This window comes from Aristolochia californica, unplaced genomic scaffold, assembly GCF_029961685.1.
Source record: "Aristolochia californica isolate CCGP_79_NKW_82.1479 unplaced genomic scaffold, dmAriCali1.0.hap1 SCAF_1, whole genome shotgun sequence".
NCBI lineage: Eukaryota > Viridiplantae > Streptophyta > Magnoliopsida > Piperales > Aristolochiaceae > Aristolochia > Aristolochia californica.
In genome coordinates, this window is record NW_027181770.1 from 43,178,390 (window position 1) to 43,196,574 (window position 18,185).

Genomic DNA, 18,185 nt, shown 5'->3' on the forward strand with positions numbered 1-18,185 from the left:
GTTCATGTACGGAAAAAAAATTTAAAACAATAACAAATGTAAGTAAAGAAAATTTATTCACACACCTCAAATGAACACAAAAGCTTTTTTGTCCAAGTTTGGGAAATTCCGCTTGTTCAACCCCAACAGCTTGGAATTTTAAAAGAAAGAGATTTCCTCCACACATGCTTAAAAAATGGATTTGCATGTTTTAAACATGTTAAAGATGCAAATCACGTATGGATCCAAAGCTTTTTGAAGAGAATAACAAACGCTCATTAAATTCTCAAGTGAACGTGCGGTGGCATATTCACCCCAGTCAAACAAGCCATTATATTGCCCATCTACAAAAAGCTGACCCAACGATCATGGATGATTGTAAAGTGATTTATCATGCGTAACGGGCTATATTACCCTAAGAAATGACTTATGGATTCGGATTCAAGACTCAGTTAAAAATCCCAGCCTCCTCCTTTTTCCCGATGATTGCAAAACCTGATATATAAAAACTAAGAAAAGCCTACAATCCCTAAAAATTACAGAAACTCCTTGGAATTATCTCGCTCTACATTTGTGCACTGTGCATTTTCATTTTAGATGTACACTTTTTTCATAAATCAAAACTTTGAGTTTTCGCTCTCCCTTCATCCCCTAAACCAAAAAGGCAATAGATCACTACAAAATGAAAATTTTACTGTTCATGTACGGAAAAAAAAATTTAAAACAATAACAAATGTAAGTAAAGAAAATTTATTCACACACCACAAATGAACACAAAAGTTTTTTTGTCCAAGTTTGGGAAATTCCACTACTTCAACCCCAACCGCTTGGAATTTTATAAGAAAGAGATTTCCTCCACACATGCTTAAAAAATGGATTTGCATGTTTTAAACATGTTAAAGATGCAAATCACGTATGGATACAAAGCTTTTGAAGAGAATAACAAACGCTCATTAAATTCTCAAGTGAACGTGCGGTGGCATATTCACCCCAGTCAAACAAGCCATTATATTGCCCATCTACAAAAAGCTGACCCAACGATCATGGATGATTGTAAAGTGATTTACCATGCGTAACGGGCTATATTACCCTAAGAAATGACTTATGGATTCGGATTCAAGACTCAGTTAAAAATCCCAGCCTCCCCCTTTTTCCCGATGATTGCAAAACCTGATATATAAAAACTAAGAAAAGCCTACAATCCCTAAAAATTACAGAAACTCCTTGGAGTTATCTTGCTCTACATTTGTGCACTGTGCAGTTTCATTTTTGATGTCCACTTTTTTCATAAATCAAAACTTTGAGTTTTCGCTCTCCCTTCATCCCGTAAACCAAAAAGGCAATAGATCACTACAAAATGAAAATTTTACAGTTCATGTACGGAAAAAAAATTTAAAAAAATAACAAATGTTAGTAAAGAAAATTTATTCACACACCACAAAATGAACACAAAAGTTTTTTTGTCCAAGTTTGGGTAATTCCACTACTTCAACCCCAACAGCTTGGAATTTTATCAGAAAGAGATTTGCTCCAGACATGCTTAAAAAATGGATTTGCATGTTTTAAACATGTTAAAGATGCAAATCACCTACGGATCCAAAGCATTTGAAGAGAATAACAAACGCTCATAAAATTCTCAAGTGAACGTGCGGTGGGATATTCACCCCAGTCAAACAAGCCATTATTTTGCATATCTACAAAAAGCTGACCCAACGATCATGGATGATTCTAAAGTGATTTATCATGCGTAACGGGCTATATTACCCTAAGAAATGACTTATGGATTGGGAGTCAAGACTCAGTTAAAAATCCCTGCCTCCCCCTTTTTCCCGACAATTGCAAAACCTGATATATAAAAACTAAGAAGAGCCTACAATCCCTAAAAATTACAGAAACTCCTGGGAATTATCTCGCTCTACATTTGTGCACTGTGCATTTTCATTTTTGATGTCCACTTTTTTCATAAATCAAAACTTTGAGTTTTCGCTCTCCCTTCATCCCGTAAACCAAAAAGGCAATAGATCACTACAAAATGAAAATTTTACAGTTCATGTACGGAAAAAAAATTTAAAACAATAACAAATGTAAGTAAAGAAAATTTATTCACACACCTCAAATGAACACAAAAGCTTTTTTGTCCAAGTTTGGGAAATTCCGCTTGTTCAACCCCAACAGCTTGGAATTTTAAAAGAAAGAGATTTCCTCCACACATGCTTAAAAAATGGATTTGCATGTTTTAAACATGTTAAAGATGCAAATCACGTATGGATCCAAAGCTTTTTGAAGAGAATAACAAACGCTCATTAAATTCTCAAGTGAACGTGCGGTGGCATATTCACCCCAGTCAAACAAGCCATTATATTGCCCATCTACAAAAAGCTGACCCAACGATCATGGATGATTGTAAAGTGATTTATCATGCGTAACGGGCTATATTACCCTAAGAAATGACTTATGGATTCGGATTCAAGACTCAGTTAAAAATCCCAGCCTCCTCCTTTTTCCCGATGATTGCAAAACCTGATATATAAAAACTAAGAAAAGCCTACAATCCCTAAAAATTACAGAAACTCCTTGGAATTATCTCGCTCTACATTTGTGCACTGTGCATTTTCATTTTAGATGTACACTTTTTTCATAAATCAAAACTTTGAGTTTTCGCTCTCCCTTCATCCCCTAAACCAAAAAGGCAATAGATCACTACAAAATGAAAATTTTACTGTTCATGTACGGAAAAAAAAATTTAAAACAATAACAAATGTAAGTAAAGAAAATTTATTCACACACCACAAATGAACACAAAAGTTTTTTTGTCCAAGTTTGGGAAATTCCACTACTTCAACCCCAACCGCTTGGAATTTTATAAGAAAGAGATTTCCTCCACACATGCTTAAAAAATGGATTTGCATGTTTTAAACATGTTAAAGATGCAAATCACGTATGGATACAAAGCTTTTGAAGAGAATAACAAACGCTCATTAAATTCTCAAGTGAACGTGCGGTGGCATATTCACCCCAGTCAAACAAGCCATTATATTGCCCATCTACAAAAAGCTGACCCAACGATCATGGATGATTGTAAAGTGATTTACCATGCGTAACGGGCTATATTACCCTAAGAAATGACTTATGGATTCGGATTCAAGACTCAGTTAAAAATCCCAGCCTCCCCCTTTTTCCCGATGATTGCAAAACCTGATATATAAAAACTAAGAAAAGCCTACAATCCCTAAAAATTACAGAAACTCCTTGGAGTTATCTTGCTCTACATTTGTGCACTGTGCATTTTCATTTTTGATGTCCACTTTTTTCATAAATCAAAACTTTGAGTTTTCGCTCTCCCTTCATCCCGTAAACCAAAAAGGCAATAGATCACTACAAAATGAAAATTTTACAGTTCATGTACGGAAAAAAAATTTAAAAAAATAACAAATGTTAGTAAAGAAAATTTATTCACACACCACAAAATGAACACAAAAGTTTTTTTGTCCAAGTTTGGGTAATTCCACTACTTCAACCCCAACAGCTTGGAATTTTATCAGAAAGAGATTTGCTCCAGACATGCTTAAAAAATGGATTTGCATGTTTTAAACATGTTAAAGATGCAAATCACCTACGGATCCAAAGCATTTGAAGAGAATAACAAACGCTCATAAAATTCTCAAGTGAACGTGCGGTGGGATATTCACCCCAGTCAAACAAGCCATTATTTTGCATATCTACAAAAAGCTGACCCAACGATCATGGATGATTCTAAAGTGATTTATCATGCGTAACGGGCTATATTACCCTAAGAAATGACTTATGGATTGGGAGTCAAGACTCAGTTAAAAATCCCTGCCTCCCCCTTTTTCCCGACAATTGCAAAACCTGATATATAAAAACTAAGAAGAGCCTACAATCCCTAAAAATTACAGAAACTCCTGGGAATTATCTCGCTCTACATTTGTGCACTGTGCATTTTCATTTTTGATGTCCACTTTTTTCATAAATCAAAACTTTGAGTTTTCGCTCTCCCTTCATCCCGTAAACCAAAAAGGCAATAGATCACTACAAAATGAAAATTTTACAGTTCATGTACGGAAAAAAAATTTAAAACAATAACAAATGTAAGTAAAGAAAATTTATTCACACACCTCAAATGAACACAAAAGCTTTTTTGTCCAAGTTTGGGAAATTCCGCTTGTTCAACCCCAACAGCTTGGAATTTTAAAAGAAAGAGATTTCCTCCACACATGCTTAAAAAATGGATTTGCATGTTTTAAACATGTTAAAGATGCAAATCACGTATGGATCCAAAGCTTTTTGAAGAGAATAACAAACGCTCATTAAATTCTCAAGTGAACGTGCGGTGGCATATTCACCCCAGTCAAACAAGCCATTATATTGCCCATCTACAAAAAGCTGACCCAACGATCATGGATGATTGTAAAGTGATTTATCATGCGTAACGGGCTATATTACCCTAAGAAATGACTTATGGATTCGGATTCAAGACTCAGTTAAAAATCCCAGCCTCCTCCTTTTTCCCGATGATTGCAAAACCTGATATATAAAAACTAAGAAAAGCCTACAATCCCTAAAAATTACAGAAACTCCTTGGAATTATCTCGCTCTACATTTGTGCACTGTGCATTTTCATTTTAGATGTACACTTTTTTCATAAATCAAAACTTTGAGTTTTCGCTCTCCCTTCATCCCCTAAACCAAAAAGGCAATAGATCACTACAAAATGAAAATTTTACTGTTCATGTACGGAAAAAAAAATTTAAAACAATAACAAATGTAAGTAAAGAAAATTTATTCACACACCACAAATGAACACAAAAGTTTTTTTGTCCAAGTTTGGGAAATTCCACTACTTCAACCCCAACCGCTTGGAATTTTATAAGAAAGAGATTTCCTCCACACATGCTTAAAAAATGGATTTGCATGTTTTAAACATGTTAAAGATGCAAATCACGTATGGATACAAAGCTTTTGAAGAGAATAACAAACGCTCATTAAATTCTCAAGTGAACGTGCGGTGGCATATTCACCCCAGTCAAACAAGCCATTATATTGCCCATCTACAAAAAGCTGACCCAACGATCATGGATGATTGTAAAGTGATTTACCATGCGTAACGGGCTATATTACCCTAAGAAATGACTTATGGATTCGGATTCAAGACTCAGTTAAAAATCCCAGCCTCCCCCTTTTTCCCGATGATTGCAAAACCTGATATATAAAAACTAAGAAAAGCCTACAATCCCTAAAAATTACAGAAACTCCTTGGAGTTATCTTGCTCTACATTTGTGCACTGTGCATTTTCATTTTTGATGTCCACTTTTTTCATAAATCAAAACTTTGAGTTTTCGCTCTCCCTTCATCCCGTAAACCAAAAAGGCAATAGATCACTACAAAATGAAAATTTTACAGTTCATGTACGGAAAAAAAATTTAAAAAAATAACAAATGTTAGTAAAGAAAATTTATTCACACACCACAAAATGAACACAAAAGTTTTTTTGTCCAAGTTTGGGTAATTCCACTACTTCAACCCCAACAGCTTGGAATTTTATCAGAAAGAGATTTGCTCCAGACATGCTTAAAAAATGGATTTGCATGTTTTAAACATGTTAAAGATGCAAATCACCTACGGATCCAAAGCATTTGAAGAGAATAACAAACGCTCATAAAATTCTCAAGTGAACGTGCGGTGGGATATTCACCCCAGTCAAACAAGCCATTATTTTGCATATCTACAAAAAGCTGACCCAACGATCATGGATGATTCTAAAGTGATTTATCATGCGTAACGGGCTATATTACCCTAAGAAATGACTTATGGATTGGGAGTCAAGACTCAGTTAAAAATCCCTGCCTCCCCCTTTTTCCCGACAATTGCAAAACCTGATATATAAAAACTAAGAAGAGCCTACAATCCCTAAAAATTACAGAAACTCCTGGGAATTATCTCGCTCTACATTTGTGCACTGTGCATTTTCATTTTTGATGTCCACTTTTTTCATAAATCAAAACTTTGAGTTTTCGCTCTCCCTTCATCCCGTAAACCAAAAAGGCAATAGATCACTACAAAATGAAAATTTTACAGTTCATGTACGGAAAAAAAATTTAAAACAATAACAAATGTAAGTAAAGAAAATTTATTCACACACCTCAAATGAACACAAAAGCTTTTTTGTCCAAGTTTGGGAAATTCCGCTTGTTCAACCCCAACAGCTTGGAATTTTAAAAGAAAGAGATTTCCTCCACACATGCTTAAAAAATGGATTTGCATGTTTTAAACATGTTAAAGATGCAAATCACGTATGGATCCAAAGCTTTTTGAAGAGAATAACAAACGCTCATTAAATTCTCAAGTGAACGTGCGGTGGCATATTCACCCCAGTCAAACAAGCCATTATATTGCCCATCTACAAAAAGCTGACCCAACGATCATGGATGATTGTAAAGTGATTTATCATGCGTAACGGGCTATATTACCCTAAGAAATGACTTATGGATTCGGATTCAAGACTCAGTTAAAAATCCCAGCCTCCTCCTTTTTCCCGATGATTGCAAAACCTGATATATAAAAACTAAGAAAAGCCTACAATCCCTAAAAATTACAGAAACTCCTTGGAATTATCTCGCTCTACATTTGTGCACTGTGCATTTTCATTTTAGATGTACACTTTTTTCATAAATCAAAACTTTGAGTTTTCGCTCTCCCTTCATCCCCTAAACCAAAAAGGCAATAGATCACTACAAAATGAAAATTTTACTGTTCATGTACGGAAAAAAAAATTTAAAACAATAACAAATGTAAGTAAAGAAAATTTATTCACACACCACAAATGAACACAAAAGTTTTTTTGTCCAAGTTTGGGAAATTCCACTACTTCAACCCCAACCGCTTGGAATTTTATAAGAAAGAGATTTCCTCCACACATGCTTAAAAAATGGATTTGCATGTTTTAAACATGTTAAAGATGCAAATCACGTATGGATACAAAGCTTTTGAAGAGAATAACAAACGCTCATTAAATTCTCAAGTGAACGTGCGGTGGCATATTCACCCCAGTCAAACAAGCCATTATATTGCCCATCTACAAAAAGCTGACCCAACGATCATGGATGATTGTAAAGTGATTTACCATGCGTAACGGGCTATATTACCCTAAGAAATGACTTATGGATTCGGATTCAAGACTCAGTTAAAAATCCCAGCCTCCCCCTTTTTCCCGATGATTGCAAAACCTGATATATAAAAACTAAGAAAAGCCTACAATCCCTAAAAATTACAGAAACTCCTTGGAGTTATCTTGCTCTACATTTGTGCACTGTGCAGTTTCATTTTTGATGTCCACTTTTTTCATAAATCAAAACTTTGAGTTTTCGCTCTCCCTTCATCCCGTAAACCAAAAAGGCAATAGATCACTACAAAATGAAAATTTTACAGTTCATGTACGGAAAAAAAATTTAAAAAAATAACAAATGTTAGTAAAGAAAATTTATTCACACACCACAAAATGAACACAAAAGTTTTTTTGTCCAAGTTTGGGTAATTCCACTACTTCAACCCCAACAGCTTGGAATTTTATCAGAAAGAGATTTGCTCCAGACATGCTTAAAAAATGGATTTGCATGTTTTAAACATGTTAAAGATGCAAATCACCTACGGATCCAAAGCATTTGAAGAGAATAACAAACGCTCATAAAATTCTCAAGTGAACGTGCGGTGGGATATTCACCCCAGTCAAACAAGCCATTATTTTGCATATCTACAAAAAGCTGACCCAACGATCATGGATGATTCTAAAGTGATTTATCATGCGTAACGGGCTATATTACCCTAAGAAATGACTTATGGATTGGGAGTCAAGACTCAGTTAAAAATCCCTGCCTCCCCCTTTTTCCCGACAATTGCAAAACCTGATATATAAAAACTAAGAAGAGCCTACAATCCCTAAAAATTACAGAAACTCCTGGGAATTATCTCGCTCTACATTTGTGCACTGTGCATTTTCATTTTTTATGTCCACTTTTTTCATAAATCAAAACTTTGAGTTTTCGCTCTCCCTTCATCCCGTAAACCAAAAAGGCAATAGATCACTACAAAATGAAAATTTTACAGTTCATGTACGGAAAAAAAATTTAAAACAATAACAAATGTAAGTAAAGAAAATTTATTCACACACCTCAAATGAACACAAAAGCTTTTTTGTCCAAGTTTGGGAAATTCCGCTTGTTCAACCCCAACAGCTTGGAATTTTAAAAGAAAGAGATTTCCTCCACACATGCTTAAAAAATGGATTTGCATGTTTTAAACATGTTAAAGATGCAAATCACGTATGGATCCAAAGCTTTTTGAAGAGAATAACAAACGCTCATTAAATTCTCAAGTGAACGTGCGGTGGCATATTCACCCCAGTCAAACAAGCCATTATATTGCCCATCTACAAAAAGCTGACCCAACGATCATGGATGATTGTAAAGTGATTTATCATGCGTAACGGGCTATATTACCCTAAGAAATGACTTATGGATTCGGATTCAAGACTCAGTTAAAAATCCCAGCCTCCTCCTTTTTCCCGATGATTGCAAAACCTGATATATAAAAACTAAGAAAAGCCTACAATCCCTAAAAATTACAGAAACTCCTTGGAATTATCTCGCTCTACATTTGTGCACTGTGCATTTTCATTTTAGATGTACACTTTTTTCATAAATCAAAACTTTGAGTTTTCGCTCTCCCTTCATCCCCTAAACCAAAAAGGCAATAGATCACTACAAAATGAAAATTTTACTGTTCATGTACGGAAAAAAAAATTTAAAACAATAACAAATGTAAGTAAAGAAAATTTATTCACACACCACAAATGAACACAAAAGTTTTTTTGTCCAAGTTTGGGAAATTCCACTACTTCAACCCCAACCGCTTGGAATTTTATAAGAAAGAGATTTCCTCCACACATGCTTAAAAAATGGATTTGCATGTTTTAAACATGTTAAAGATGCAAATCACGTATGGATACAAAGCTTTTGAAGAGAATAACAAACGCTCATTAAATTCTCAAGTGAACGTGCGGTGGCATATTCACCCCAGTCAAACAAGCCATTATATTGCCCATCTACAAAAAGCTGACCCAACGATCATGGATGATTGTAAAGTGATTTACCATGCGTAACGGGCTATATTACCCTAAGAAATGACTTATGGATTCGGATTCAAGACTCAGTTAAAAATCCCAGCCTCCCCCTTTTTCCCGATGATTGCAAAACCTGATATATAAAAACTAAGAAAAGCCTACAATCCCTAAAAATTACAGAAACTCCTTGGAGTTATCTTGCTCTACATTTGTGCACTGTGCATTTTCATTTTTGATGTCCACTTTTTTCATAAATCAAAACTTTGAGTTTTCGCTCTCCCTTCATCCCGTAAACCAAAAAGGCAATAGATCACTACAAAATGAAAATTTTACAGTTCATGTACGGAAAAAAAATTTAAAAAAATAACAAATGTTAGTAAAGAAAATTTATTCACACACCACAAAATGAACACAAAAGTTTTTTTGTCCAAGTTTGGGTAATTCCACTACTTCAACCCCAACAGCTTGGAATTTTATCAGAAAGAGATTTGCTCCAGACATGCTTAAAAAATGGATTTGCATGTTTTAAACATGTTAAAGATGCAAATCACCTACGGATCCAAAGCATTTGAAGAGAATAACAAACGCTCATAAAATTCTCAAGTGAACGTGCGGTGGGATATTCACCCCAGTCAAACAAGCCATTATTTTGCATATCTACAAAAAGCTGACCCAACGATCATGGATGATTCTAAAGTGATTTATCATGCGTAACGGGCTATATTACCCTAAGAAATGACTTATGGATTGGGAGTCAAGACTCAGTTAAAAATCCCTGCCTCCCCCTTTTTCCCGACAATTGCAAAACCTGATATATAAAAACTAAGAAGAGCCTACAATCCCTAAAAATTACAGAAACTCCTGGGAATTATCTCGCTCTACATTTGTGCACTGTGCATTTTCATTTTTGATGTCCACTTTTTTCATAAATCAAAACTTTGAGTTTTCGCTCTCCCTTCATCCCGTAAACCAAAAAGGCAATAGATCACTACAAAATGAAAATTTTACAGTTCATGTACGGAAAAAAAATTTAAAACAATAACAAATGTAAGTAAAGAAAATTTATTCACACACCTCAAATGAACACAAAAGCTTTTTTGTCCAAGTTTGGGAAATTCCGCTTGTTCAACCCCAACAGCTTGGAATTTTAAAAGAAAGAGATTTCCTCCACACATGCTTAAAAAATGGATTTGCATGTTTTAAACATGTTAAAGATGCAAATCACGTATGGATCCAAAGCTTTTTGAAGAGAATAACAAACGCTCATTAAATTCTCAAGTGAACGTGCGGTGGCATATTCACCCCAGTCAAACAAGCCATTATATTGCCCATCTACAAAAAGCTGACCCAACGATCATGGATGATTGTAAAGTGATTTATCATGCGTAACGGGCTATATTACCCTAAGAAATGACTTATGGATTCGGATTCAAGACTCAGTTAAAAATCCCAGCCTCCTCCTTTTTCCCGATGATTGCAAAACCTGATATATAAAAACTAAGAAAAGCCTACAATCCCTAAAAATTACAGAAACTCCTTGGAATTATCTCGCTCTACATTTGTGCACTGTGCATTTTCATTTTAGATGTACACTTTTTTCATAAATCAAAACTTTGAGTTTTCGCTCTCCCTTCATCCCCTAAACCAAAAAGGCAATAGATCACTACAAAATGAAAATTTTACTGTTCATGTACGGAAAAAAAAATTTAAAACAATAACAAATGTAAGTAAAGAAAATTTATTCACACACCACAAATGAACACAAAAGTTTTTTTGTCCAAGTTTGGGAAATTCCACTACTTCAACCCCAACCGCTTGGAATTTTATAAGAAAGAGATTTCCTCCACACATGCTTAAAAAATGGATTTGCATGTTTTAAACATGTTAAAGATGCAAATCACGTATGGATACAAAGCTTTTGAAGAGAATAACAAACGCTCATTAAATTCTCAAGTGAACGTGCGGTGGCATATTCACCCCAGTCAAACAAGCCATTATATTGCCCATCTACAAAAAGCTGACCCAACGATCATGGATGATTGTAAAGTGATTTACCATGCGTAACGGGCTATATTACCCTAAGAAATGACTTATGGATTCGGATTCAAGACTCAGTTAAAAATCCCAGCCTCCCCCTTTTTCCCGATGATTGCAAAACCTGATATATAAAAACTAAGAAAAGCCTACAATCCCTAAAAATTACAGAAACTCCTTGGAGTTATCTTGCTCTACATTTGTGCACTGTGCATTTTCATTTTTGATGTCCACTTTTTTCATAAATCAAAACTTTGAGTTTTCGCTCTCCCTTCATCCCGTAAACCAAAAAGGCAATAGATCACTACAAAATGAAAATTTTACAGTTCATGTACGGAAAAAAAATTTAAAAAAATAACAAATGTTAGTAAAGAAAATTTATTCACACACCACAAAATGAACACAAAAGTTTTTTTGTCCAAGTTTGGGTAATTCCACTACTTCAACCCCAACAGCTTGGAATTTTATCAGAAAGAGATTTGCTCCAGACATGCTTAAAAAATGGATTTGCATGTTTTAAACATGTTAAAGATGCAAATCACCTACGGATCCAAAGCATTTGAAGAGAATAACAAACGCTCATAAAATTCTCAAGTGAACGTGCGGTGGGATATTCACCCCAGTCAAACAAGCCATTATTTTGCATATCTACAAAAAGCTGACCCAACGATCATGGATGATTCTAAAGTGATTTATCATGCGTAACGGGCTATATTACCCTAAGAAATGACTTATGGATTGGGAGTCAAGACTCAGTTAAAAATCCCTGCCTCCCCCTTTTTCCCGACAATTGCAAAACCTGATATATAAAAACTAAGAAGAGCCTACAATCCCTAAAAATTACAGAAACTCCTGGGAATTATCTCGCTCTACATTTGTGCACTGTGCATTTTCATTTTTGATGTCCACTTTTTTCATAAATCAAAACTTTGAGTTTTCGCTCTCCCTTCATCCCGTAAACCAAAAAGGCAATAGATCACTACAAAATGAAAATTTTACAGTTCATGTACGGAAAAAAAATTTAAAACAATAACAAATGTAAGTAAAGAAAATTTATTCACACACCTCAAATGAACACAAAAGCTTTTTTGTCCAAGTTTGGGAAATTCCGCTTGTTCAACCCCAACAGCTTGGAATTTTAAAAGAAAGAGATTTCCTCCACACATGCTTAAAAAATGGATTTGCATGTTTTAAACATGTTAAAGATGCAAATCACGTATGGATCCAAAGCTTTTTGAAGAGAATAACAAACGCTCATTAAATTCTCAAGTGAACGTGCGGTGGCATATTCACCCCAGTCAAACAAGCCATTATATTGCCCATCTACAAAAAGCTGACCCAACGATCATGGATGATTGTAAAGTGATTTATCATGCGTAACGGGCTATATTACCCTAAGAAATGACTTATGGATTCGGATTCAAGACTCAGTTAAAAATCCCAGCCTCCTCCTTTTTCCCGATGATTGCAAAACCTGATATATAAAAACTAAGAAAAGCCTACAATCCCTAAAAATTACAGAAACTCCTTGGAATTATCTCGCTCTACATTTGTGCACTGTGCATTTTCATTTTAGATGTACACTTTTTTCATAAATCAAAACTTTGAGTTTTCGCTCTCCCTTCATCCCCTAAACCAAAAAGGCAATAGATCACTACAAAATGAAAATTTTACTGTTCATGTACGGAAAAAAAAATTTAAAACAATAACAAATGTAAGTAAAGAAAATTTATTCACACACCACAAATGAACACAAAAGTTTTTTTGTCCAAGTTTGGGAAATTCCACTACTTCAACCCCAACCGCTTGGAATTTTATAAGAAAGAGATTTCCTCCACACATGCTTAAAAAATGGATTTGCATGTTTTAAACATGTTAAAGATGCAAATCACGTATGGATACAAAGCTTTTGAAGAGAATAACAAACGCTCATTAAATTCTCAAGTGAACGTGCGGTGGCATATTCACCCCAGTCAAACAAGCCATTATATTGCCCATCTACAAAAAGCTGACCCAACGATCATGGATGATTGTAAAGTGATTTACCATGCGTAACGGGCTATATTACCCTAAGAAATGACTTATGGATTCGGATTCAAGACTCAGTTAAAAATCCCAGCCTCCCCCTTTTTCCCGATGATTGCAAAACCTGATATATAAAAACTAAGAAAAGCCTACAATCCCTAAAAATTACAGAAACTCCTTGGAGTTATCTTGCTCTACATTTGTGCACTGTGCATTTTCATTTTTGATGTCCACTTTTTTCATAAATCAAAACTTTGAGTTTTCGCTCTCCCTTCATCCCGTAAACCAAAAAGGCAATAGATCACTACAAAATGAAAATTTTACAGTTCATGTACGGAAAAAAAATTTAAAAAAATAACAAATGTTAGTAAAGAAAATTTATTCACACACCACAAAATGAACACAAAAGTTTTTTTGTCCAAGTTTGGGTAATTCCACTACTTCAACCCCAACAGCTTGGAATTTTATCAGAAAGAGATTTGCTCCAGACATGCTTAAAAAATGGATTTGCATGTTTTAAACATGTTAAAGATGCAAATCACCTACGGATCCAAAGCATTTGAAGAGAATAACAAACGCTCATAAAATTCTCAAGTGAACGTGCGGTGGGATATTCACCCCAGTCAAACAAGCCATTATTTTGCATATCTACAAAAAGCTGACCCAACGATCATGGATGATTCTAAAGTGATTTATCATGCGTAACGGGCTATATTACCCTAAGAAATGACTTATGGATTGGGAGTCAAGACTCAGTTAAAAATCCCTGCCTCCCCCTTTTTCCCGACAATTGCAAAACCTGATATATAAAAACTAAGAAGAGCCTACAATCCCTAAAAATTACAGAAACTCCTGGGAATTATCTCGCTCTACATTTGTGCACTGTGCATTTTCATTTTTGATGTCCACTTTTTTCATAAATCAAAACTTTGAGTTTTCGCTCTCCCTTCATCCCGTAAACCAAAAAGGCAATAGATCACTACAAAATGAAAATTTTACAGTTCATGTACGGAAAAAAAATTTAAAACAATAACAAATGTAAGTAAAGAAAATTTATTCACACACCTCAAATGAACACAAAAGCTTTTTTGTCCAAGTTTGGGAAATTCCGCTTGTTCAACCCCAACAGCTTGGAATTTTAAAAGAAAGAGATTTCCTCCACACATGCTTAAAAAATGGATTTGCATGTTTTAAACATGTTAAAGATGCAAATCACGTATGGATCCAAAGCTTTTTGAAGAGAATAACAAACGCTCATTAAATTCTCAAGTGAACGTGCGGTGGCATATTCACCCCAGTCAAACAAGCCATTATATTGCCCATCTACAAAAAGCTGACCCAACGATCATGGATGATTGTAAAGTGATTTATCATGCGTAACGGGCTATATTACCCTAAGAAATGACTTATGGATTCGGATTCAAGACTCAGTTAAAAATCCCAGCCTCCTCCTTTTTCCCGATGATTGCAAAACCTGATATATAAAAACTAAGAAAAGCCTACAATCCCTAAAAATTACAGAAACTCCTTGGAATTATCTCGCTCTACATTTGTGCACTGTGCATTTTCATTTTAGATGTACACTTTTTTCATAAATCAAAACTTTGAGTTTTCGCTCTCCCTTCATCCCCTAAACCAAAAAGGCAATAGATCACTACAAAATGAAAATTTTACTGTTCATGTACGGAAAAAAAAATTTAAAACAATAACAAATGTAAGTAAAGAAAATTTATTCACACACCACAAATGAACACAAAAGTTTTTTTGTCCAAGTTTGGGAAATTCCACTACTTCAACCCCAACCGCTTGGAATTTTATAAGAAAGAGATTTCCTCCACACATGCTTAAAAAATGGATTTGCATGTTTTAAACATGTTAAAGATGCAAATCACGTATGGATACAAAGCTTTTGAAGAGAATAACAAACGCTCATTAAATTCTCAAGTGAACGTGCGGTGGCATATTCACCCCAGTCAAACAAGCCATTATATTGCCCATCTACAAAAAGCTGACCCAACGATCATGGATGATTGTAAAGTGATTTACCATGCGTAACGGGCTATATTACCCTAAGAAATGACTTATGGATTCGGATTCAAGACTCAGTTAAAAATCCCAGCCTCCCCCTTTTTCCCGATGATTGCAAAACCTGATATATAAAAACTAAGAAAAGCCTACAATCCCTAAAAATTACAGAAACTCCTTGGAGTTATCTTGCTCTACATTTGTGCACTGTGCAGTTTCATTTTTGATGTCCACTTTTTTCATAAATCAAAACTTTGAGTTTTCGCTCTCCCTTCATCCCGTAAACCAAAAAGGCAATAGATCACTACAAAATGAAAATTTTACAGTTCATGTACGGAAAAAAAATTTAAAAAAATAACAAATGTTAGTAAAGAAAATTTATTCACACACCACAAAATGAACACAAAAGTTTTTTTGTCCAAGTTTGGGTAATTCCACTACTTCAACCCCAACAGCTTGGAATTTTATCAGAAAGAGATTTGCTCCAGACATGCTTAAAAAATGGATTTGCATGTTTTAAACATGTTAAAGATGCAAATCACCTACGGATCCAAAGCATTTGAAGAGAATAACAAACGCTCATAAAATTCTCAAGTGAACGTGCGGTGGGATATTCACCCCAGTCAAACAAGCCATTATTTTGCATATCTACAAAAAGCTGACCCAACGATCATGGATGATTCTAAAGTGATTTATCATGCGTAACGGGCTATATTACCCTAAGAAATGACTTATGGATTGGGAGTCAAGACTCAGTTAAAAATCCCTGCCTCCCCCTTTTTCCCGACAATTGCAAAACCTGATATATAAAAACTAAGAAGAGCCTACAATCCCTAAAAATTACAGAAACTCCTGGGAATTATCTCGCTCTACATTTGTGCACTGTGCATTTTCATTTTTGATGTCCACTTTTTTCATAAATCAAAACTTTGAGTTTTCGCTCTCCCTTCATCCCGTAAACCAAAAAGGCAATAGATCACTACAAAATGAAAATTTTACAGTTCATGTACGGAAAAAAAATTTAAAACAATAACAAATGTAAGTAAAGAAAATTTATTCACACACCTCAAATGAACACAAAAGCTTTTTTGTCCAAGTTTGGGAAATTCCGCTTGTTCAACCCCAACAGCTTGGAATTTTAAAAGAAAGAGATTTCCTCCACACATGCTTAAAAAATGGATTTGCATGTTTTAAACATGTTAAAGATGCAAATCACGTATGGATCCAAAGCTTTTTGAAGAGAATAACAAACGCTCATTAAATTCTCAAGTGAACGTGCGGTGGCATATTCACCCCAGTCAAACAAGCCATTATATTGCCCATCTACAAAAAGCTGACCCAACGATCATGGATGATTGTAAAGTGATTTATCATGCGTAACGGGCTATATTACCCTAAGAAATGACTTATGGATTCGGATTCAAGACTCAGTTAAAAATCCCAGCCTCCTCCTTTTTCCCGATGATTGCAAAACCTGATATATAAAAACTAAGAAAAGCCTACAATCCCTAAAAATTACAGAAACTCCTTGGAATTATCTCGCTCTACATTTGTGCACTGTGCATTTTCATTTTAGATGTACACTTTTTTCATAAATCAAAACTTTGAGTTTTCGCTCTCCCTTCATCCCCTAAACCAAAAAGGCAATAGATCACTACAAAATGAAAATTTTACTGTTCATGTACGGAAAAAAAAATTTAAAACAATAACAAATGTAAGTAAAGAAAATTTATTCACACACCACAAATGAACACAAAAGTTTTTTTGTCCAAGTTTGGGAAATTCCACTACTTCAACCCCAACCGCTTGGAATTTTATAAGAAAGAGATTTCCTCCACACATGCTTAAAAAATGGATTTGCATGTTTTAAACATGTTAAAGATGCAAATCACGTATGGATACAAAGCTTTTGAAGAGAATAACAAACGCTCATTAAATTCTCAAGTGAACGTGCGGTGGCATATTCACCCCAGTCAAACAAGCCATTATATTGCCCATCTACAAAAAGCTGACCCAACGATCATGGATGATTGTAAAGTGATTTACCATGCGTAACGGGCTATATTACCCTAAGAAATGACTTATGGATTCGGATTCAAGACTCAGTTAAAAATCCCAGCCTCCCCCTTTTTCCCGATGATTGCAAAACCTGATATATAAAAACTAAGAAAAGCCTACAATCCCTAAAAATTACAGAAACTCCTTGGAGTTATCTTGCTCTACATTTGTGCACTGTGCAGTTTCATTTTTGATGTCCACTTTTTTCATAAATCAAAACTTTGAGTTTTCGCTCTCCCTTCATCCCGTAAACCAAAAAGGCAATAGATCACTACAAAATGAAAATTTTACAGTTCATGTACGGAAAAAAAATTTAAAAAAATAACAAATGTTAGTAAAGAAAATTTATTCACACACCACAAAATGAACACAAAAGTTTTTTTGTCCAAGTTTGGGTAATTCCACTACTTCAACCCCAACAGCTTGGAATTTTATCAGAAAGAGATTTGCTCCAGACATGCTTAAAAAATGGATTTGCATGTTTTAAACATGTTAAAGATGCAAATCACCTACGGATCCAAAGCATTTGAAGAGAATAACAAACGCTCATAAAATTCTCAAGTGAACGTGCGGTGGGATATTCACCCCAGTCAAACAAGCCATTATTTTGCATATCTACAAAAAGCTGACCCAACGATCATGGATGATTCTAAAGTGATTTATCATGCGTAACGGGCTATATTACCCTAAGAAATGACTTATGGATTGGGAGTCAAGACTCAGTTAAAAATCCCTGCCTCCCCCTTTTTCCCGACAATTGCAAAACCTGATATATAAAAACTAAGAAGAGCCTACAATCCCTAAAAATTACAGAAACTCCTGGGAATTATCTCGCTCTACATTTGTGCACTGTGCATTTTCATTTTTGATGTCCACTTTTTTCATAAATCAAAACTTTGAGTTTTCGCTCTCCCTTCATCCCGTAAA